Genomic DNA, 26,391 nt, shown 5'->3' on the forward strand with positions numbered 1-26,391 from the left:
GGATGACAGGAAAAATGTCTAATTAATCAGTTTTGTCTCTGGTTGTGGATGTAGTATGGAGTTGGCAATTACCATAAAGAAAGAAGCTGTAAGGCAGCGAGCCAAATCTGAGAAAGACCGTACATCAGAATGAAATAAAAAGATGTCGCACCCTGATGGAGAGATTGGGAAAAAGATACAGAGTTATATACAACAGTCAAGATATTAATAAAAAAAGAATGAAGTTCAGGTGCTTAGCAGTGTATTTCATAAAACTAAGAAATACACAGAAACATCAAAGATGAGACCACAAGATGAGAGAAGAACCACTTGACGGGGCTCCTTTGTTAATGGCTCTGTCAAGAAAGTTTGCCTTTTCTTTTGCAAAGAGACTGACTTACCACATATGTTTAGCAGAGACTCTTCCGTCACCGCTAGCAGGGCCCAGGTTGTGGCTATAATCAAGCTTTTCAAACAGGCCAAACAGATAACCTGTTCTGATCACCTTTATCTAGGGGAGGTTGGAGGTGTCTGACTCAAGCAAGACATGGGTTTGCCACCTGTCAATCAGAGATGTTACTGTATATTTGTAACAACTGCAAGTGAATACAAATAGTATAATTTACCATATCTATCTTGAAGCGATAGTTTTTCACAAATAAATATTCCAGCCAGCATACATCACACAAATGACTAAAAATCCCTTTAAACAAGTTATGTCGCTTGCGGCAAAGTACAGAAGAGTGCCTAGTAGAATACAGACAAATGCCAGAGGAAACAAAATCTCCCATAAGTGAATTTGATAATACAGGATCTTTTACATAGCTAAACCATTAGAAGAGTAGCGTGCAATATTCACAAAACCTGTTACATGGACACTCAATATTGCAGAAGGAATTTTATTATAGCGTTTGTGGAGAGGATTAAGGTACTTTAACTACTGATAGCCTCTGGCTCTTGAAGCATTTGTGTAGAGGGGCATTCTAATTAAGCCACCTGACTTGAGCAAAGCTGTCTATGTTCATTATTTATGGCAGGTTCCTTTTGTTTTCTTACATTTGAAGTATTGCTGTTCAGCATTTTGTTTATTATTTTTTTGATTAACCAGTTGTGGCCTGGTTTAATTTATAAATATTAACAGTTAGCGGACCTCATATAGTGTTGGACGCAAAGTGCGTTTAAGAAGTGTAGGAGTGGGAGTATGCCACAGCTTGGTAGGTTATTACGAGTGGCAAGCAACCCCAGTTGCGTCCCACTCTTAATACCCTATCGAGCTGTGTTAGCAGTTACCTTAATCAGCTCTTTTTAATCAATGCAGCGATATAATGTCCCATATTTTTTCTCCACATAAAAATTACGCTCTAGAGTTTGAAGGTCATATAAAACTCATGAAAGTTGGTAAAAACAAATCACATACCCCATAGTCTTTAGAGTTCATTATCAACAACTGTCCCCTCATTCTTGCATAAAGTATATCTTAATGAATACCGGCTCAATTCTCAGTACAATATTGTAGTGCTGTACTATACTAATTTTTTTGCTATACACTAAAACATATTGCAAACAACTTTGAGATAGGGACAGACTGCAGAAGCACTTTAGAGATCCATGTGTCCAGATCCGTCAAATAGTTATTAAACAGAGGAGAAATACACTTTCCACTGCTATTTTACATAACAGACAGTGCTTAATATAAAGTATAAAGACTACAGGTGAACACATTTTTTTTTTTAATGGTAGTTACCTGTAAATAAACCTCCCCTATGGAATTGTGGAAAAAATAATATATGAATCTTTACAAGGGTTTTATTTACTGAGAATGTGTAAGGGAATTTAGATTGTAAGCTTCAATGGGGCAGGGACTGATGTAAATGAGTTCTCTGTACAGCGATGCGGAATCAGTGGCGCTATATAAATAAATGGTGATGATGATGATGATGATGAAGTGCATGCAGATCCCAGACAGCCTATTTCCCTCTATTTATATAGTGAACAGATGCAACTGTGCTCATAAGTAAGAGCAACAAGGCAATGACTGTATGTTTGCCCATAAAGATTAACCTTCATAGCACCCATACTAATCCACTTAATATTGTTTGGAAAGTGGTGAAATGTTTACATCTTGTTTATCTAAAGAGAGGATTTTATTTAAAACATTGAAATATATATAAGCAACAAAGTTGTAACAAAAATCCACTGTTGTTTTAAAAGTGCCTTTAATCCGTTTTATATTGTAAAACATCTGTGCTTATGTTGTACATAAAGAGTGTAGTTGTTTTTATAACATTTATAGCAGATTTATTTGACCCACGTTGCACACTTTTCAGTTAGAGATGAGTGAAACTTTTAAAATTGTTCAGCAAAGTATGCACTTCATTCTGCATTTGACTACTGAATTTTGTTTGACTTTACCGGACCTTTGCACCTCTGTTACACAGTGAGTCAGTGGGCTAGCAGCCTGCTTTGGGTGGCTTGCAGTTTTGCCTTTTTAGGGCCACTTCATAGTTTCATTGATTTGCCTCACCCAGCTGAGGCTACTAGTCTCTTTCTAGTTGTCATTGTACAGATTTGTGTTATTGCCTTCCGACTATCCTTTGGTGTATTACACTGTGTCTGTAATTGTTACAGCACTCCATAAGATGTAGAATTACAGTTGTTCTGACTTATATGCTTTATCCCACTTGGTTTGGGTGACATTTCTGCTTTTCTCCTTTGCTAACCAGGTTATCTGTGGCCAGTATTGCACCCTTTTGTCTCTATAAAGTAAATTTCTTTATAGACCCCAAATGTGCCCTATCAGTATGTTATATCTAAATATTTCCATAAGCTCTTCTTAAATTAAGGGTTTCTGATGTTCAGTTTTTTTTTAGTGAGAATGGTTTATATCCTAGCCCTTTACTCTGATATTAGCATCATGTGTACAGCTAAAATCCAATTATTGATGGCTTTATATCTTCACTGTAGTTATGGTTTTCATCACTTTCATTATCCTAGTTGTAACCATTCACCAGCAGCTCCCTATCCTCAGTCACAGTTCTTCGACTACAGCAAAGGACATTGTTATTTGTTGTCATTGCCCTAGCAGCACTCATGTACACTGCTGCACCCAACAAGCTGACGTCTTCTATTTTTGACTAATGGTCTATATCCTATCATACATATCCTGTGCACTAAATACAGGAATGAATGGCATCCTACGAGGCTTGGCAATATTTGGACGCCAATTTTAGAATGGGGAAGAGCTCTAAATATTACGAACATCAATTATGATTTGCAGAGGACAATATCTTAGTTTTATATTGGTGTGCCTCATTAGTCTGCTCGAATATCAAGGTACACACCTCCGCTTAGTGTGGGGGGGGGGGGGGGGGTTCTTCAGAAAATAAATGTGCCCCTCGATTTTGCAGTAAAATGGAAAAGTATGTAAGAGCTGCACTGGACAAAAGTTAAATGTCACGTCAAATTGAAACCTTCAACCCCTTTAATTTCACCCATTTTAAAGTATTCAGTTTTACTCTTTTAATACCACCTGGTTTCATCTTCGTTATGGCTTAAATTAATCTTGAATGTAAGAGGATACCTGGGCAATTTTGCTTGTATGAAGCTTTATGTTACATTGCTCAGAGTGTACCTATCATCATCATCAACATCCTCAACATTAATTTATATAGCGCCAGCAGATTCTGTAGCACTTTACAATTGGATATGCAGTTTTCCACCTTGTCCTATATTTACAATATAGGACAAGGATCCAAAGAATGTCAGCTCTTACTTAGGGGTATATTTATTAAACTGCGAATTTGAAAAGTGGAGATGTTGTCTATAGCAACCAATCAGATTCTAGTTATCATTTATTTAGTACAAAATGACAGCTAGAATCTGATTGGTTGCTATAGGCAACATCTCCACTTTTTCAAACCCGCAGTTTAGTAAATCTAGCCCTACTGTTAAATTCAATTCCATTTACACAATTGAAACAAATGCACTTTATCCACTTCTTATCTATCTTCAATATTGTCACTCTACAAAAGTAATATTGTTTCTGCACTTCATTGCATTGTGTTACAAAAGTAAATAAATTGGCAGTGTGCTCTCTCCATAAATCCTGAGCCAGATCCAGCCTAAGCTAATTTCAAGTATAACAAAAGGAGACTGTGAGCATGGGTTTCCCTTGCTAGAGTGGAATCCAGCCGCGGGAGACCTAGACAGCTTGGGCTGATTTCTAATATACCATGGAGACCACAAGAATGTAGGACCCTCCTGCTATAGTGAAAACCAATCCCAGGCTGGTGTCTGTATTTGAAGGGCACAATAAACAGCATAACCTTCCCTCTCCCAAAGGATACTAGACTCACACTGGAAGGTCTTTGGCCTCTTCCTGACCCTCTAGGCTCTGTGGACATGTATAATCAACAATTATAATTCGAGGATAATGGACAAGGGTCCATACCCATTTTTAACCATTTTATTTCATTAAAAAATGTAACACACTTTTGCAGTGTGAAGAACTCCTCTGAAAATGCATTATTTCCGCCCACTTATCTGATTACTATAATCTTGCTGTGCAAAATTAAATTTTGGCCTGGACTGCTCCAAAAAAATAAGATGTTCCTCCCTTCTGAATGTGCAAACTTCTTCTCCTCTGCAAATGCGCCCATTTTGCTGTGTAAATCTATGCACCCAAGCAAACATCGAACCATAAAGTGAGTCCAAAGTTGTATCTGACCTGCTGGGTGGCCGTTGTGCCATTTGTATATGACCTCCTGTTTGTGCATCACTGTATTGTTACCTTGATATATGGTAGGACTGTGCCCCATCACAAGGCTGGTTTATTTTATGAAGAACACAATTTTTGCATAACACAGGTCCCTTTGAATGCTTTCAACCGACTTTTAATTATGTAAATATATACATGTTTATTTTTGTCGTTCTGATATCCATAGTCAGCTGGATGCGAAAAGTCATTCCCTTACTGTGTTCTTGCTGGCAATTCCCATGAGTTAGAGAAGCAACATTTTCACTAAGCTGTCCAACAAAATATTCACTTTATTCCGCATTGGGGTGCGGAATCTCATTATTTGCCCAATCATTTTTGTTCATCCAAGTATTTCTCTATGCTACCCCGTCCACATCACAGATGTCCAAAAGGGCATTAGCAGGTATAAGCTAACTTTTGCTAATCTCAATGGTGTTTTATAATATTTTCCAGGGGGTCGGGTACATTATAAGGACACTGACTAATCCCATGGACAATCTACAATGCTTCTAAAGTAGAATGTCCATGGGCGCATACTTACATTACCCCCATAACAGCAGCGATAGCAGCGTTGCGGATGTAAGTGACGTCATGAAGTCGCGCCGGATTCTTCATTCCTCGTGATAGGTTGCAGTCGCTTTCCACAGTAGTCGTCATCAATCCTCGTCGGAAAGGAGCCCTTCGGAGTCATCATGTCAGGGTAAGTGTTGTCGTGGTATTCAGCAATGATATGCTGACTACCACCGTTTCCACCAAATTTACAGGCGGTACTCTTTTGGCTTACCACAAAAGCACCACAAATCAAATCATGTTATGTGTATTGAAAGTGACGTAAGGCTAATTTTTGCATTTCCTGCAGTACCCATCAAGCCCATCTTTACCGCAGAGCTCCATGGCCCAATTCAACTACATTCTATCGGCTTCGTCATTAAAATTAATAAATGTATAAACTGATAACTTAAAATATCATTATTTTTTACATGCTGATAGATATATTAGAAAAAAATGATAAGCATAGAAAACACATGGCAGCCTGCCACCCCGGCAATAAACAGAAGATGTATATGATTGGTGTAAAGTCAAATTGTGACTCTATGTAGATAAGAAACGCAGAAGTGCAACAAGTTTAGACAATTGGGGTTGATGTTTGTCCTGATTATGTAACACCTGAGATAAAATGTAGTATGTAGTGATTTAAAAAAACTAAAGCAAAATAGATTTGTTAATTCTCGCTGAAACACATTCTTGGTTAAACCTCTGTAAATCCCTAGTAAGCACTGGGAAAGTTACTTTCGGAGTCTAACTTCATTCGTTTAATCATCAACTATTCATCTATTAGTTCAATCAAGAATTGACATGTTGAGAATCTTTAGTTTTCAAAAGGACTTCTTTACGACATCAGTGATAAGGATTTAAACAGTGACAGATTCAATCAGTCCGTTACATTTACATGTTTAGTTCCAGACATTTTAACAATTTTTTCTTTGTGTGGATGTCAGACCTATGATATCCATCTTTTTTTTTTCATTTTTGCTTTCTAATCAGTCAGAAAGAGATGCTGACAGGTCTGCTTAGAGATTACTTCTCCACAGACTAACCAACAAAGAAAATTTTTGGGATTTCCTGACAGCCTGTGGCTTTGAGAGGAAACCAGACGCATGCTATGCACTTTTTTTTTTTTCTTCAGAGTGATAATCTTATGTTTAAAACAGGTGGGGGGGAAAATAGCATGTGTAGGGAAAAATAAATACCCAATGTCTCTGACATGTGGTTTTATAACTACTAATATTTAAAGTTCAAATGTAATTTAGAATATTAGTAGGTATCTATTTGTTTTATGGCTTTGCAGAAAATGGCATGTTCTGAAAATTACAGGAATTTAGTCAAGCAAAAATATGCATGTAAAAAAAGTTGTATTTTCTTTACATATAAACAGTATGGGTTTTTATGCACAAAAGCTTGGTAAGCAAAATCGCACTGGTGGCAATCTTTATTCCCATTGCCATAATTCCGACAATAATGGCACCGAACCAAAAATGTTGCTCACTATAAGGGCAACATGGAGGAAATACAGACTTACCATTAAATAGACTGTAAATTGCGACTGTAGAAAATGCCACAGTTGGGATTCTCTTCACTTAAAATGGCCACAGTGGTATCGCCAGTTTTAAGGTGGCAATGCTAGAACCCTCCGCCCGTACAATCTAATCTAATGGTGTGCTACATGAAAAAACAGTCAGTATTTAACTTATGTGCAAAACAGAATACTAATTTGCACCCCTTGCATTGTAACATGGTTTTGTCCAGGAGACTTAAATAAGAAGTCTCTTAAGTTAAGATCCTTAATGAATCAGGCCCAAGTTTAGGATTAAGATTACAATTAGGGTTAGGGTTATACAGGCGGCGGATCCGGCCATTGCCACCTTCAAACCGACAATCTCACTGTGGCCATTTTAAGTGACAATCCACAGGTTGCTGATGCTTAAGTTACTCGTGCATGATAGAACATGTTTACATAAAGTTTCCAAAATTTTGAAGTAAAAAACTGAGACACCTATATGCCCTAAATATATCTCAAGCCATAGAATCCATCCCATACTTGCTTATAGGTCCATAATAAGGTATAACAGAAGAATTTATTGCAATTATCCTGTTAAAGTGGGGGCATGAGGAGTCTGCATTTTAGGAAAATAAGCACTGAGGCATAAGAAGCACAAAAATGACTAGCCTGTGAAAACAGGGACACATTGATCCACCCAATTCTGTACAAGGACACATAGAACAGTGTAAATGCTGATACAGTCATATAAATACATAAAGCAGCAACTATTAAAACTTAACTACCAATCCAACCATTAGCCCACAAAAGGTTTATTTCAATAATCTAAACTATTGTTTTATAACCCTCCTATTTGAATATTAAAGCCACTATTCCTTAGTAGCAAGCAGGAGGAAATCTACAGCTAACTCCATCACCAAAAAAGTATTGTAACTCTATCTCCCCGTCAGACTGGGGGATAGATTATGTCTGTGACACACCCACTGATTATGGGAAACCAGCCATCCAGCATCCACAGATTGTTAGATAATGACATGAATGGGTAACAAATAAACACTCTCTGCCTTCTGACATCTGCTCTTATGTTACAGTAGTGAGTAGAGACTACATATGTGATACAATTTGATGGCTGAGACAACATTTTTGGGTGTTCTAGCCAAGAAACAGGACACATGACATAAAGGAATCAGCAGGGCTCAGTTAATATATATATATATATATATATATATATATATATATATATATATATATATATATATATATATACCTGGTGAATTTAACATTGAAACAATAAGTAGCAGACAAATCTTCTAAGCTGTTATACTCTGTACGTATTGCATATAACCTGTAGGTTTTATGTTCAAATATCTGTGTAATGCATTTTATTATGATGATAAGTTGTATCAAGTGTATAAGTTAGTGTTAGACTATCTTTTTCCCAGGGTATGGACTGATGGTGGTATGTATGCTTACAGAGTAACATAATTGCACTGACTCACTAGTTCAGAAGAACAAAGGCAATGAGGGCTTCACAAAAAAAAGAAACAGATGCAAAATAGCTAAGTGATTTAATCAAGAAAATGTATTGCTCCTCTCTGTCACTTTTCCACAGTTGAGTCATTTACATTTTTTGAAATGACGCTGCATTTGCTGTATCCATACATGGTAAACTGCAAATACCTTTTGCATGTCTGTCACACGCTGGAAAGCATAAGCAGCACCAAAGAGAAGCTGTTCCTTTAAAAAAAGGAAGGAAAGCCTGCCTTGAGGCATCCCATTACAAAGAAATGAGCGACGCACTAGACTGGCAGCCTAACTATATAAAGCTTGAGCTGACTGTATGAGCTCAGCACTCAGAGCCTTCTTACCAAGCATCTCACTCATTCAAACACCTTTACTCCTGTACAAAACTTTTATCAGAGCAGGGTCCAGCAGGAGATAAACTGGCTGTAACTCCCCACATCCATCTAATGGATGCTCTTCATATTTGGATCTAACATATTGCAGTCTTCAAGGTAAGCCTCTTATGTCATTCAGATAACTTCACTTGTTTGAATGAAAACTATTTCCAGTTTAAAGTGCAGTAGTTTAATATTAATGCAGCCATTGTTTTATTTAATCAGCAACATATTTTATTTCACATTGCTATTTATATTTACACAAATCTTTCTTTACCATAAATACCTTAGATAATTGCAATATGATTATTGTATTACAATATGTTTTATATGCCAACTATCTTTATCTAAAAATAACAAATACTAGTTTTATTTTCAGCATATTTTTTTATACCAATACCCTGAATTATTTTCAGTTCCTTCTACATCTTTTAAGGGTCAATGCATTGTTATTGTAAGTTAGACAACATTAGTTTCAAGTGTAAACCTGTAAATGGAAACTTTTTTCCTATAATGTTTTACACTGATGCACTTATATACTGAGATAGGGACATACCTGTGGCATATCTGCTGTCTATTTAAATTCTCCTGGACATAACTCTAATTAAAAGTCTTTGATTTAAAGAATTGAGGAAGGACATTATTCCTTAGCTGTGTACTCAGCAGAAACCCTTTTACTGACACAGGAGGGTGTCACTAATGCCTCTTCCAAGGCTGGCATTTAGATAAAAAGATCAGTCTCACTAGGGAGTGAAGTGACTGAATGGCTGCTGCACAATTGGTTTATATGAATGACATTTTCTGAATAAAACCTGTGTACGCACCTTCTGCATTACAGAACTGTTAATCTGAGATTTCATAACCCATGAGCCACTTGGTGCAAATATGTCTTTTGCTTTGTTTGCCAAGTAACAATGATGTCAACCACATGAAACGACTTGTGAAGTTAATTGATGTTTTGCATAATCATTTGATATATGTCAGCTCCATTTAAAAATATCAAGACACTTAGGAATAGGTGAGGGTTTGTTTCTTAGGAGATTTACTGGATAGCCCAAGGGCTACTTTGGGGAGGTCCTAGACTGCTACTGTAATTTTTTTTTTAAGTGTTTGGCTACTGTACTTGATAAAGCTTTAAAAATATGACTGCTGTTTCTCTCCTGCTGCTAAGGACCTGAAATAAACTTTTATTAACATTCCCACTATGACTGTATACCAGCTTTATACAAAGTTTAACAATGAGGATTCCAAAGCTAGATATCATGTGGGAACAATAAGTCTTGGTGAACACATGCTGAATTGCATTTAAAAACTTGGTAGAAAAATGTGATTCTAGGATATTACCGACAAAGGTTGCAAGCGCTGCATAACGGGCAGAAATTGAAAAGAATTTACTATCACACCCAGATAGCTCATTCAAACTTATACTCGGAATACCATCCTTGCGCTGTCATGCCTCTAAGTGCCTCTGTTATTTTGTCGCTATATGATCTTACTCTCTATAGCTAGCTGGTCACTGACCATGAGGATCTCAGTGGACTGCAGCCAAAAACCATCTTTAGTGTTAATTTTTCATAAATTATCGCACAGAAATAGCTTCTTTACATCCTGAGCAACACATATTATAGGTAGGAGATCTCAGGGCAGTTTTTGTGTTAATTTTAATAATGTTGCAATGTATTAGCCAAAGTTGAGCACACCTGCTGCAATTAAATTTGAGGCTCAATTGTTTACTGTAGTGTATCACAATTGTCCAGGTTTTTCTCAAGCCTTTGAAGCCAATTAGTACCTATACTGAACCTTGCAGTCTGTGCTGCTTTGTACTGAATATTTAGATGTATTGATATCATTATCATTTTTAAGTACCAATTTCCTTTCCCACATAATAGAAAGAGAACCTCTGATTTTACAGTATGTTAAAGGGCTCAGTCTACCACAACTTGAACTAAACCAAATTTTGAATAGGAAGTTATTTTGGCCATACAAGTCAGCAATATTTATGCAAAAGGTCCCCACAGAGTATTTACTTCACTCTTCCCCTTTTCTCTGTTATTTTAACTTCTCTTTTCATTACATTTGTATATGCTAAGAAGAAAAGTTTGGCAGCTATCACCTGAGAAAATATCTTTAAAAATGGGAGATATTTTTTCCCCAGACTGGGTAATTTGAGTGACAAAGTAAAAAGGAATTCAGAATACAAATTTAGATCAATGAACTATAATCCTAAATTAACTTTAAAGATCCAGTCTAAGATTTAGTTTGTTTCGAGAAGTCAAAGCTGCCTTAGGTGCATATTAAAAAGGGTCAATGTTGGATTGGGATATTGTGTGTCCATCAGAATAATTCACTGAGCCATTGAGATAACAGAAAGTTAAAACTGGGCGTGGTCAAAACCATTTAGGATGGTTTGTCCAATCAATGTGGCACAGAGATATTTTTTGAAGATAGCTGTCCATAAGTTCAGCTCTATTCACAACCTCTAACATAATCTTATTGTCACAAATATAAATCATTAAAGCACACTAAAATGTGTGGAAATAGTTTCTAAATGAAACACCATTGCAAAGGACTGTGATAGCAGCAAAAACAAGGTTGTTTTGAGGAACCATCTCCGTTCAGCTGCTGGACCCTGTAAGCTCAAATCTCATTGCTGTTGCCATCTCTGTTCAGCTTCTGGACGCATTGAGACTATGGGATAAATGTATCAAGCTGTGAGTTTCTGGTGGGTTTAAAAAGTGGAGATGTTGCCTATAGCAACCAATCAGATTCTAGCTATCATTTTGTAGAATGTACTAAATAAATGATAACTAGAATCTGATTGCTTGCCAAAAGCAACATTTCCGCTTTTCAAACCTGTCGTAAATTTGCAGCTTCATAAATTTACCCTTTGTGTCCAAGTGATGTGTTACCTATACCATTATCCTAGCCAGAGGTGGCAAATGAGCCTCCTCCACTGCCCTACATTATCTGAATCAATTGTTCCTTCCCATTTTCACAATACCTATTTCAACTAATCCACATTCATCCACATCTCTCCCATCATTCCACTATGCACTTACTCGTTTTACTTTCTCTGTTTCTCCAACTTACATTCACCATACTCACCTTCTCTCTCCAACATCATATTTCTCAATTGCCCATCTCTATTACCCCCCTTGCTTCATCCTTCTTCACTTATCTGCATCAATGGACTGTTCCCTGCACCTCACCAACCTACACAATCAGAAACAAGCCTCATAACCAAAAATTACCCTCTCTTCATCATGCACCTTCTCATGCTTGCTGGTGAAATCTAACTTAACCCTGGACAAAACCACCATGCAATCCTTAGATTTTTTCCCTGCTATTCTTTCCACCAAAAATTCCCTGTACTTTGACTCCCCACATCAGTCTCTCTCACAGTCCTGTCAACTTCGCTGCAAAATATTGTTGGAATATACCCTTTTCTTACCCAGTGTCAACCAAAATACTTTTTCATTCTTTCATCTTCTGCCCCAACTACTGCAACCTCCTCCTATTTCGATTACATCCTCAGGTTTAATCCACCTAAGACTGATATTTATTACTTGCCATACCACAAGTGCAGCACAATAATGCATATCCCTAGACAGTCTTCTCTCAAATCTCCCTCCGCTTACTCAGTCTACACAACCTGATGCATTGGTTACACCCCAAATGCCTCAATCTGCTATTATTTACAGTCTCTATAGATGTCTGGTATCCTCCACATCAATATTGCTGGAGGCTCCCCTTTCTTAGGCTAGGTACATGCTACAGAAAGTTTCTTCTAATGCCATACCAATAACGATTTTACCAATGACTGAAAAAAGTCCCGATCAGCATGACAATTCATGTATACACTTTACATGTTTTAAAAGATCTACCCTCAAATCTGTACTCTTCATCCGTCATAACCATCTGCTGAAAGATCATGACTCTGTATACTCTATGGAGATTCTGACTGTGAGTGCATTCACACTGCAGAATTAGAACTACGTCGTTCCAGCGATGAACGAGATTTTTAGTTTGTTTTAAAAATCTCATTAAACGGTACGATGAGCTTTGGAATGATAATCCTTCATCAATGTAGCATACACACTAATGTGATATTGGTCCAACGGGTCGTTTATCATGTGATTGACCCGATAATTGTTTGAAAATACTGCAGTGTGTACCTGGCCTTACCTAAGGTCAGAGCTGGATTAACCTGAGGTCTAACTGGGCTAGAGTCCAGGGGCCTCGGGCATCTGGGGGGCCCACTGGCATTCATTGGGTTGAGGACTTCCTGGCTCCCGCTGTCAGCTGGTCAAGGAGAATGGCATTCAGCTAACAGCAAATGTTATGCTGTTAGCTGCCTGCTGTCACTGTAGTGCTTCCGGGACATGCAGTAATCTCCTTACTGAGGACATCTCGTGAGAGTGAGACTTTGAGTCATAGTCTCACTCTCACGAGATCTCCTAGGTAAGGAGCTTAGTGCGAGCCGCGGAAGCACTACAGGAAGCGACGGAAGAACGCCTGCAGAGACAGTGAAGAAAGGACGGATCAGGAATAGGAGGTAAGCGCTTGTGGGGAGGGCCTCACAGGGGGGGTTCTCTGGGGGGCCTCACAGTAGCCTTAGCCTAGGGGCCTCCTTTCCCTTATTCCGGCCCTGCCTAAGGTGCAACCAAATCTCGTACTGCATAATTAAGAATTGGAAAAAATTATTATAATAATAATAATAATAATAATAATAATAATAATTTCTCAAGAACCATGTTGGGTACTTGAGTTCATGCTTTAGGATTCCACAATGTGCTCCTACAAATGCTGGTCAAAATAGTAAACGTATGAAGTGTATAGAGGTCATCACTACCACATAAGTCTAGTTTTAAACTTGTGTGTTCATTAAACAACATCGGGACTTTCAGTCATTGGTAAAATCATTAATAATATCGCATCAGGAGAAATTTTCTGTAGTGTGTACCCAGCCTTAAGCTGATGTGTTATCTATAACGATTTTACCAACGACTAAAAAAAAAAGTCCCGATCAGCATGCTGATTCATGTGTACACACCAGGGCCGCCATCAGGGGGTTACAGGGGGTACCCTTGTACCGGGCCCGGGCTCACCAGGGGGCCTGGCGACACACACTTAACATGGGGCCCGGTATCTTCTGCCTGGCTGTCACTGTGACAGCCAGGCTGCAGACAGCAGCGAAGGAGCCGGGACTGAAGGACAGCGGGCAGAGCCGTGACTGTACCTTCAGCCTTAACTTCTGCAGTGGAACGCATGTGCGTTCCACCAACAGGAAGTTCAGCTTTTGGAATGTAAACTTGCATTCCCAATGCCGAACTCCCTGTTGGTGGAACGCACATGCGTTCCACTGCAGAAGCTAAGACTTGAAGCCTCTCTCTCCCTCCCTCTCCCCTAATACTAATATATATATATATATATATATATATATATATAATCACTTTTTACACACACACACATATATTTATATATATATATATATATATATATATATATATATATATATATATATATGTGTTTGTGTGTTAAAAGTGATTATACATATAACCACTTTTTTTTACATAAAATATATATTATATTATATATATATATATATATATATATATATATATATATATATATATTAGGGCCCCCCTTAACTTACCTTTCAATCACCTAAGTCTGACCCCCTTCATGGAAGAGAGGAACAGGGAGGGAGCCGGATCGTGACCACAAAAGTTTTTTTTTTTCGTTTTTTTTCTACAGGATTTTTTTTTCATTGCCTTGGGCCCCTTTTCGCCTTGGGCCCCCAGGCACACGCCCATCATGCCCAGTCGGAAAGATGGCCCTGGTTCCTCGGGGGGAGAGGGTCATCAGGGGGCCCTGCCTGCTTCATTGTACTGGGCCCCACGATTTCTGATGGCGGCCCTGGTACACACTATACACATTTTACATGATTTACCTTCAGATCTGTGCTCTTCATCTGTCATAACCATCGGCTGAAAAGATCATGATTTATGGATTTATGGAGATCCTGATTGTGAGGGCAAACACACTCCAGAATTGGAAAGACATCATTCCATCAATGAACAAGATTTCTAGTCTGGTTTAAAAATCAAATGAAACGATATAATGTGCTTTGGAACGAACCTCGTTCATTGTTGGAGCCTACACACTAATAGGATATAGGGCCGAACACTTGTTTATCGGGTGATTGGAAGCTAATCATCTGAAAACAATCTATCCAGTCTCACAGTGCAGTGCTTGTTTCAAATGGTCATATTATTTGAGTCTCAATTAGTGAGATCACTGCTGATCTCATGATTGAACCAGGGCCGGATTAAGGGAAGGAAGGCCCCCGGGCTAATGATACTGTGAGGGCCCCCCAGATTAGGCCCCCCAAGCCATGAGGCCCCCTCCCATAATCTCACTCTCACGAGATCTCCTCAGTAAGGAGATTACTGCGCGCCGCGTAAGCCTTACAGTGACAGCAGGAAGCTAACAGCATAACATTTGCTGTTAGCTGCCTGCCATTCTCCTTGAACAGGTGACAGTCGGAGCCAGGGGCAAATACGCCCCCGACCCAATGAATGCTGGAGGGCCCCCCAGCTGCCCAAGGCCCCTGGGCTGTAGCCCCTTTAGCCCTATTGTTAATCCAGCTCTGGATTGAACACAATATCGGATTGTTGTCATTATCCAGCTGTATTTTCTAGCAGTCCTAAATTACCTCTAATCAGATATGGATTAGAATACTTAATAATTTTAGGCTGCAATAGCTCTATGTTGCTTACTTAAAATTACCTTATTTCCCACTGAAACTAACTTAAGACAAATTCCAAGAAAATCCTTTCACAATTACATACATATTATCAAAGACTGGAAACAATGAATATATACTTTTTATTCATTCCCCCCAATGAGTGTAATTATTGCACTTTAGAAACCGTGATTCCATAATAAATGTTGTGGTGTCAATTAGAATATAGTCTCTCCTTTCAAAGAGGCAGCCTTTTCTCGTTCTACTCTATTCAATATATAAACACACACAAAAAACAATACTTATTTAAATTAGTTATATAGTACATAAACAAGTGTCAAACTTCACTGAGTTATGAAGCAATATAAACATCTGTAAATATCTCACTTGGTACATTACTCCCATGTCAAAACAGGCTGATAAAATCAACTTTTAAAGTAGTAATGCCCCCAAGAGTATCACACCCAATCCATGGTATTGAGCCATGGCTAGCCATTGATCGGTTCCACAGTTTGAAAAACCAATCAAGAAAATAATTTAAGTTTTTTAAAGAGGCACAACCTTTGGTGGGGTGTCCATAATAATGACAACAATAAAGTAAATTTCTAGGTTTTGTTTACATTTTAAGCAACTTGGGACATCGTTACATTGAGGTTTTTATTTAAACATTGTAAACAGGGTATAGTACATCATAGAGTAGTATAAATACAGTACGAAACAAGACCTCTGATATGTCATCGTAAAACTATTAAGGGACATTTACTATGGTGTTGACTCTTTTTGGGAGTTTTAGACTCCACAAAGGATCAACACCCTGCTATTCATAATAACTAGAGATGAGTGAAATCACAGGAAAAATCCACACAAATTTAATTTTGTGACAGAACAGAATAACCAAAGTGCAAAGTTTCAATTATACAAACTTTAAGTTTTGCTGTTGCTTATCCATTCCATGCAATGCCATTACACACTGTATGAATAAATTTTCATTTTTCTAAATTTATACTCCATGAATAGAGCTGAGACGACGATGAACAATACATTGTGCTTTGTGGTGTGTTCGGCATATGGCGGGGAATTTATTAATGAGTTGCAGGGGCAAACGCAGGATTTCTAGAGAGGGCTTTCCATGCCATGCCGCCATTGGACATGACCAGAGTGTATGGGGGCGTGTCTATAGTTTTAGACAGTGCTAGGCTGCTCTCGAACTCTTCCTATCCCCATCATATAAACAGGCAAATCCTATCCCCATCATATACACGGGCATGCCATCTCAAGCATACAGTGCCCCAAGCTGGGAGGGGGATTACCAGGCACCAGGATCCCTCCTCCCCGAGTGCATCCCTGAGTTGAATGATTCATTGGAAACTTTTAAAAACATTTTTGTAACATTTCCCACAATAAAAATATTTAAAACATATCAGCGCTTGTAACATTTCATCAGTGTTCACACATTCTCATCCACTTTACTACTGCTATAGAGAACATTGTATATAGGTTGGATTAGTTCTGCAAATGCCTGCTTGTCATATCATTAAGGCATGAAGAGTAGTAGTAACTTTATTTAAACAGCTGATCCACCTTCCTTTCTGACTCTATAATGTACAGTAGCAGAATTACAACTGCTTAATCTTTCTTATATATCCTATTACTATTTGCTAAATAAGTCAGAAATATGCTTGACATTCAGGACAATTGTATATATGTATAGCTTGCAAACATAGCATTCAAAAGTATTACATTAAGCATATTGCTAACTGAGAGATGCAACTTAGGCCTGTAATGCTTAAAATAACCATTTGTGACTGCTACTCAAAATAAAAATGACTTTCTGAGAAAAAGGAATTATACACGAAAAGGAATTCTTTAAAAAGTATGTCTGCCACTTGTAACTAAATAGCAAGTGAAAATGGAAAGAGTAACTTGACAGATGAAAATCAAGTAGTTGGATGGAAACAAAAATTTCTGGATGTGCGATTTGTTAGTATTAACCCAGTAGCACCTTCCAGGAATGTCTTTTCTTTCCCATGCAGTAAGCAAAAAGTATGTCTATTACAGTGATGCCCAAATTACTGTATTTAGTTTACGGTTTGGCTGGCAGAATAACCTGATTCCACAGTTTAATGGATTTTCAAGGGAAGTTTGTTTATTCAAAGGAAGTCTGCTATGTCAGAAAGTGTTTGCCCGCTTTCCATTCTAAGGTAATTCTGAATATTTCAGCAACATAAGGAGAGCACTCTAATGTCTAATGGAAGAGATTCATCTCATTTACATGACATACTATTCCATTATCAACATCATCAACATTTATATAGCTCCAGCAAATTCTGCAGAACTTTACAATTTATAGATAAATGTATTTAAGCTAATTAAAACGCAATGATACTTAAAATACAAGTTGTCATATATGTGATCTGTAAGATAATTACTGTCTACATTCAGAAATATGGTTTTTAAAGTCCATATATCTGGTTAGAATGTGATGACTGACGCATTTTACATTTGCTCTGCAGCTGGATGCTAGTTATTGTTCTATATTATCAGTCTTTTCTGACAAAAGAATATTGCTTAATGCTATTGACAAGACATCTAACTACCTTCCTCTACTTTCTCAAGTCTTCCCATATATCTTTTAAAACTCTTACTTATATATTTGTGATTAATATTAATAGCTCTTTTCTGTAAGTCCACTTTTATAGGTTAAGTCGATATTTTATAGTATATGTATGCAATTGACTTATTTTATGATTTGTGCTTATTTTGAAATATTACGTTTAATATAAAATATTAAGCCCTTAACAATGCTACCCCTGCATGCATCTCAAATCTCATATCAAAATGCTCTGCGTCCCGCCTTCTTAGACCTACATCTGACCTGCGCCTTGTCTTATCTCTGATAACTACCTCATACTCCCACCTACAAGACTTCTTCTGTGCTGCTCCCCACTTATGAAATTGCCTACCACGCTCAATCAGACTTTCCCACGACCTTCAAATCTTTAGAAGCTCTTTAAAAACCCATCTCTCTTTTAGAGGTGACAATAACACTAGATAACACTATTCACAGTAATGCAACCTCACAACTTTCCCAATCTCTACTTTGAAAAACATTTGTTCCTCTTGTTTCAGCTGTACCCACTTAGAATGTAAGCTCTTCAATGAGCAGGGTCCTTTATACCCTTTGTTTTCATGTCTGTGTTTATTTTGTGTACCTTGTATGTCCCTGTTTTATGTATGTACTGTTTTCCGTAATGTAGGGCACTGCAGAGTGCTGTGGCGCCTTAGAAATCCACGATAATAATAATTGTGTCAACATTACATTTGATGGAATTTTAGTTAATTACAACATTTAGGTAATATACCCTATTTAACAAGAAAGTATTTTTCACATTGTTTTTTCCATAATTGTTCAGTAAAATAAATGGGAAAAAGATAATTTTCACAGTAGATGATAATTATCTGCCTGTTTGAATGCAGTTATTTATGTACGTGCTTCAATATTGCTTCATTTATTAGAGCAAGAAAAATGGGGTTGAACAGAATTACAAAACATAAATCAATATAGATCATGGTACATCCGATTGTAAAAGTACTGCTACATAAAACACTTCCCCTCTTATCTCCTTAGCAAATCTGGTATTCCTTCCAGGTACTCACCTTCCCTGTTTCAAAAATTTGCATTGTAATGGAGTCTTCAGGTTGGGTCAGTTGGTTGATTCGAAAGGTGATCGTTCATTTACTGACAGTCTAAATGGGAAATACCCAAAGATGCTGATTTCTGGAAATTCCTTCAAATTCACCACTTTTTACAGTCAGCTAAATTAATCCTTTACAGTCAGCTAAACAAACCCAACTAGTATATAGAGAACTTGATGAATTTGAAGACCTATATACATCTATCTCTAAACCTTCCTATACTATTTCAACCATATACAGATTCATTTTACAAAATTTGTTTCAGTCACTTTCCAATTTCACCAAACATTGGGAACGGTACTTACATAGACACATATCCTCCAGAAGATTGGCAAAAAAAATTCAAATCACTCATGTATGCTTCATTAGCACCTCTGTAGTGGAGACACAATCCAAAATCTTAACTCATTGGTACAGACATGCGAGTTTACTTTGAAAGATAGACCCAAATACCTCCGATATCTGTTGGTGATGCTCTAACGCTGTAGAAAGTTATTTACACATTTGGTGGGATTTCAGAAAATTTGGATAGATTTTGTGAGTATCACTAAAATTGTTCTAAATTATGAAGACCCTTTACACCCTGCTTTCTGGCTAATTTTCCTATAAGCAAATTCAAGAAGTCATTACTAAGTCACTTAAGTCCCAGTCCTCCATCACTCAAAAATGTATATACTTGAATAGACTACTATATATTAATGGATGATTTACTTTCCTCTGCCACTAATTAAACTTCCGAATTTAATGCCACCTAGTTCCCCTGGTTGAAGTTCAAAATCACTGACTACTATTAAGACTATGGGCTAGATTTACTAAGCTGCGGGTTTGAAAAAGTGGGGATGTTGATTATAGCAACCAATCAGATTCTAGCTTTCATTTATTTAGTACTTTCTACAAAATGACAGCTAGAATCTGATTGGTTGCCATAGGTAACATCCCCACTTTTTCAAACCCGCAGCTTAGTAAATCTAGCCCTATATGCTTGTAACAAACAGAGATAATTGAATGTAAATTTATTAAATGAATACGGGAAATATCTTACATTACTATACCTTACTCATTGAAATCCTTTTTTATAACTTACAAATTCTCAAGGCCAATAAGCTTCTATTAATTGTAAATAGACCTTCTCCCTTTATTACCTCTATTTTTTTCCCTTCTGATGCTTCTTCTACTTTCTACTTTTACTCTTTCTTTCTATTTCTTTATCATTAATTATAATATTGGAAAACTTTGAAATATATCAAGTTATATCAACATTGATATCATTTTTTATTTTGCTATGAGCTTTCAATAAACAGAGTTTAAACAAAAAAAAGTCCTGTTACCAACTGAAATTATAGACACAATATTTAAAATTAAAGATCAATCCAATACCTCATATTTAACAGTGGAACACTGTTAGATGTACCTTAGATACCAGAAAAGCTAAGAATATTCTATGTATCTGTATTACTAATTAGGGATTTCCCATATAAGCAAAATGTTTTTGTTTTATTTTGCAGAAAACCTCCACTAGCCATACAGATTGAATTTGTAGCCTTCATAGTCTTATTTCACTATTTACACAAATGGTGATCCAGCTCATGGCCACTAGCTGAGTCACCACTCAAAAAGAAACATACTTTGAGGAAGAGTTTAAAAAGTTGGGTAGGAGGAGATTTGTTTTTTAAACAAAATGTCTTTACAATGACATCACACAAATCCCTTTTGATAGTTATTGCATATTTTAATACAATGTTAGCTGGTTTAAAATGAAAAGTAACAGTTCATAGTGATATTTTTATAAGCATACCAGGCCTTGTGACATTGTTTGACTTCATCATGTAGATAGTTTCAGTAGTTCTTTACAGTCAAATTCCTGCCAGGTCCTTCTTACCCTTGCAGTATTTTCTTATGTGCTGTACTGTATGGAAAACAGGCATCCACATGTAATTGTTACCCAAGCACACATATCCAGGTGCATTAGATCTAGTAAGTGCCAGGTCTAACACTGTAATGCTGTCTATTACTGCATACATCTCACTCTGCTCAATAATTGGTGCTATCCTTATTTCTTTTTTATATTGATTGTATTTGAACTTTGACTTGCTTGTATTTGACCATAATTTTGTTTAGTAAAATTGTACCTCTGCTCCCAGATCATTTTTGTCCTCAATATTCTATCTTCCTATCTCAGTAGTCTGGCTCCCTCTGTGTCTTATCATTGAATATACATACATCAGAATCCAAGAAATACTTATCTACTCTCGGGGGATGTCCAGTAGACTCACAAATTTCAAATTTCAGATAGTTTACCTGGACTTCCACAAAGCAGGCTAACCTCCCAACACCCTGCCCACTTCTTGGTTAAATGAGCAGGTAGGGAATCTCAACAATATGACTTGCAGCCCCCCCCCCCCCCCTACACACACATTTGCACACACACACACACACACACACTCCTTCACCTCATTTGCCACTTAAATTTCCCTTTGTGATCTCCCGGAGAGGAGTAAAGTTGGCAGGTATGATCAAGGAATGATCTTTAACTTTGGAGTCTTCACACTTACTTGCTTTAACATGAACTGATCAGTGCTCATATTAGAAAAATATGGTGCAATGTCTACATATCATTAAAATGCCTTCAATAAAACAAATACTTTTTCTGAACACACTGTATGGTATATTCATGCAATTTGGGGCTTAATTTTGCAATGTATAGGACCTTATAAAGACAATGATGCATCAATAAAGAGCCTATGAAAATTTATTAAGATAATTCTTGGGCACAATGGTAATAGTGGTCAGAACAGTTTCATATTCTGACTGCACTAATGGGTGTCAGTAATGCAATAGGTGATCCCCATGAAGTGCCGGATCGCAGATTTCATCCAAAGTTAGAATATTGTATTAAAAATGAATCATTATCTAGAAAAGATAGTAAAATGAGAGTTTGGAACAGCGCTCAGAAAGGGGAGGAAACATAAATAGGATGCGGCCTTTCTCCTTCTACTAAGTACTGTCCTCTCTCTCTCTGGTGTTTCACACAATAATAATCCACAATATGTGGTGGTAAGGGACTAGTGCTGCCTTAGTTTTCCAATAAGATCCTTATTTAATGTTATTCATCATCATCATCATCATTTATTTATATAGCGCCAACATATTCCATAGCGCATTACAATTGGGGTCAAACATAATAAACTAATAAACAAACTGGGTAAAACAGACAAAGAGGTGAGAAGGCCCTGCTCGCAAGCTTACAATCTATGGGACAATGGGAGATTGACACATGAGGTTAAGTCTACATTTTGCATTTTGGCCCAGTCAGACTACAAAGGTAAAAGTGGCTCATAAGCAAAATATTTAAAGTTATTAGTATTTACACTATAGTTAATACTCACATCACTCCAATATTAATAGTGAGTGACTAATACCTATAGTGTAAATACTGATAACATTAAATAAGGATCTTATTGGAAAACTAAGGCAGCGCCAGTCCCTTACCACCACATATTGCGCAATATATTATCTAGAAAAGTATCCCTATATATAAGATTCAGCAGTGACCTCTGTAATGGAATAGCACTGGAGATTGACATTGGTATGCAGCCGTATCACCACCCATCACTCATATAGTACTTTGAAGTGGCAGACCACTCAGAATAAAAATGCCACACATAACAAGAATAGTAAGAGTATATTTAAAAAGAGAGAATAGGTTTTTTGACAACTGTCTACAACTGAGAATAATATAATGACATTGGCCTGGTGACCCCTCTAAATATTGTATTTGGAAGTCTTCCTATTTTGAGATAGAGACAGGAGATTAAAACAGGAACAAATTGTAAGGAGCAATTGTAACTATTGATAGAGATAATTAGGTGTGAGACCTATAGTGAGTAAAATGTTACATTGATTGAGCAGTAAAATTAAATTTAAGTTCTCAGTTACAGCAATTTTTGCATTCCAAACTAATATGTAATGTCTTCAGATATTTTTTACCACCATTTACAATTATAAGCATGCCAAATCATCATTTAGTTAGAAATATGGATAATAAAATAACGTGGGTAGGATACATCTGTTAGATGAGAGAGTACAAATTTGCATACATATCTATTAAGCTACATATGGTACAGAAGCAGATAAGTATAAATTTATTTTGAAAATACTCATTTTGAACTGAACTGTGGTGATCATAACTTAATTTGTAATTTGTTTTAGAATCATGCATAGATTTCCAGCCATTTATTCTGAGCTACGTATGTCATTTGCTTGCAGATTTCTTTTTAAACAAACTGACATTTTAAGTGGAATAATGCAGACCAAGGGTTATCAGATTTACAAATTAATGAAGTGTTAGCATAAAATACATGCTACAATACTATATAATCCAGTGCAAACTTTAATGAGCAAATTCATAATTATCTTCATTAAAGGGAAGTCTGGTAACCCTATATCCTAAGTCACTTCAAAAAACAGAAGTAAGAAGCCAGGATCTACTATTCCCAGCACACGCTCAGGTTTCTAAGAATAACAACTTACTTTGTCTGGTTCTGCCAAGAGGTGCTACACAATACACACACAGCAGAGCACAAAAAGACACATGCTCTTGTTAGAGAGTGTACAGCCTGGGGGTTAGGAGGTAAAATCCACAAGGTTAAGAAACATTGGCAGCAAACCAATTTATCTTACTTTACCGGGCATTGTGTTCTCCAATGCAGCCCCCCTCATTACATGAGTTATAACAACGAACAGATGTATTTTGTTGCCACCAAGGAAACAACTGACACAAATATTTAAGGTATATTTAAGCAGTCATTCGCCTTCTCTTTTTCTAAGCTTCAAAAGCACAGAAGAAACAAGATCCTGATATATAATTTATATGACTTTTTTTTTTATCAATACTACTTTTGTACTTTCTGAAGTCAAAAGTATCATATCATATATATACTATAGCCAGACTAATGATCTCAATTAGTTTGGAGACATGGCATGTAATAGTATAATGCAAATGTAAAACTTTTTCAGTTAATTTTTTTGGTAGAAAACAGAGTACATAAATATTACAGTCAATCATCATCAATGAAATAAGACTTGTACAAGAGCATTAGGAAATAAAGATATAAAAAACAAGGCATTGTGTACTCTTCACATGAAGAGAGATGCAAATTAGCAATATGCAATAAAATATATGGCAACAAATTATTTCAAAACTTATCAAAATTGTAATACTTTAGCAAGGGAAGCTAACAACCACGTCAGCAACAATCGGACGAATATGGTGAAAAGACAAATCCTGGATGGAACAAGTTGCCATCTAAAGTTTAATTTTTATAAATGTTCTCCAATTTTAGTACAAATCAAAATTTTGGGTAAATTCTTACATTTTAAAAACTTTGATTGTCTTCATTGGTAAGCTTGACCCACATCTCCTGTTCCCATGATATCTCAAATGGATGTTTTACTGCTGTGGCCAGAGCAGTAAGTATTTTATAAATAGATGAAATCAGACCTATATAAGTTGAGTGGAAAATACAAAATGACTCTAGAGATGAGTGAGGAGTCTTCTGGTGATTGAAATAAGTGGAGCCATTCAAATTTAATGTATTTGAAGATATTGATGAAAATGTATTTTGAAAGATGCAGTCTCATTTGAAGGTCAAGTTCTGGTAAATGGACTAATGTCAAATCATGACGTAATCTAATCCTGCTATGTAACCAAGAAGACAAGTAAATAGGGTTCATTCCAGGCAGACAATTTAGATTATTCCAAAGAGAAGTTGGTCATTAGACTAGCCTAAATAAAGATGTCAAAGATCGATACCATTTGTAACAACTCAGCTTCAAAATCAGCCCATAGTTTGGCGTTCAAGCGAGCGTGCAGTTGAATGCATTGTGATGTATGCAACTCCAAATAGTATTTCTAAAAGACTGGGAGGCCCAAGCCACCATTGGTAATATATCAATGCAAATAAATAATTTTTAGCTGGGGATGTTTCCCAGTTCAAATAAATAATATAATGGACTTTGAGAGTTATTGTTTGGAATAAATACATAATTTTGAGAAGCACATTCATTTTATTAGTTATCAAGAAATAAAAAGTGGTTGCCATCTCATCATTTTTTTTTTCATTTTATTTTGCATAACAGAGGAGTAAAATTAGCCGAAATTAACTTATCATAATATTTAGTTAAATATATTTTAATTTTGACTTTAAAGATCTCAGTCATGGGAGCAAGGTTGAGATCTATATCTTCTGTATTGGATGGATTTAATTTATAACCAGAAAGTGAACTATACATCCAGATATCCTCAAACAGGGTCGGGAAGGATGTTTTTGGGTCATTAAGTGATTTTAGATTTTCTTTCTTACCTAGATGAACACCAGAGATTTTAGTGTTCACTCTCATTTGTTCCATTACAAGGGCAAATATCAGGGGTGAGATCAGACAACCCTGCCTAGTACCATTTGGTATCTGAAATGGATTAAATAGAAAACCATTAACAGAAATAACTGCAGAGGCATTATGATATAATAAAAAAATATCCAGAAGGAAGTTACCTCCAATTCCCATATGTTACAAAGACAAATCCATAAAATTCCAAGTAAATCTATCAATCTCCTTCTCTGCATCAAAGGTCAGGGCCAAAGAAGGAGTCTTAGTTATTTGCAGAAGATTAAAAATGCCATTACACCATCTAGTCTTCTCCGAGGCCTGAAGTACATGGACAAAGCTCACCTGGTCCGGATAAATTAATTATGAACACTACATAACCTATTTGCTAAAGTGTTGACTACTTTTAGGTTCAAGTTAAGTAGAGCTATTGGGCAATTATTTGCACATAGAGTGGAGTATTTGCCCTTTCTGTCAATTACCACAATTTTGGACCATGTTTTGGATGAGTCAACATTTGCACCACACAAAAGCGAGTTCAATACTTTTGTTAAAGTAGGGGTCAGAACATTTTTGAAAGTCTTATAGTAGGTGGTGGAAAATCCATCATGACCGACCAGGAGTGAAAACTGATTTAAGAGTTGCAATTATATCAAGAGTCTTCTGTAAAGTAATATCCTTATTCAGAGCTAATTATTGAGGATAATAAATTGATGGGGGAACAGAAAAGTCCAAGTATACTTTGAAAGAGACAGAAATTGAATTTTGGGGATGATCCCCCTCATTACCCTTGTTGTAGCATCTTTTGAAAAATATTAATGTTTTTACTGCCTTAGTAGAAAGGAGGGCATTGAAATGTTTCTTAAGAGTT

At 36.7% G+C, this 26,391-nt stretch overlaps 1 protein-coding gene across 2 annotated transcripts in view; it reads left to right on the top strand.

The window, feature by feature from the left end:
- The first annotated feature begins 8,585 nt into the window (after positions 1–8,585).
- The window catches only part of TNC (tenascin C), a 94,322-nt gene continuing 76,516 nt past the window's right edge, over positions 8,586–26,391 (top strand). Inside the window, exon 1 of one of the 2 annotated variants that reach the window (XM_075184706.1) lies at positions 8,586–8,809. The gene's annotated coding sequence lies outside the window, so the exon portion shown is untranslated. The remainder of the gene's footprint in view (positions 8,810–26,391) is intronic. The other variant, XM_075184707.1, reaches the window with a different exon arrangement.

Source organism: Mixophyes fleayi, chromosome 9 (assembly GCF_038048845.1).
Source record: "Mixophyes fleayi isolate aMixFle1 chromosome 9, aMixFle1.hap1, whole genome shotgun sequence".
NCBI lineage: Eukaryota > Metazoa > Chordata > Amphibia > Anura > Limnodynastidae > Mixophyes > Mixophyes fleayi.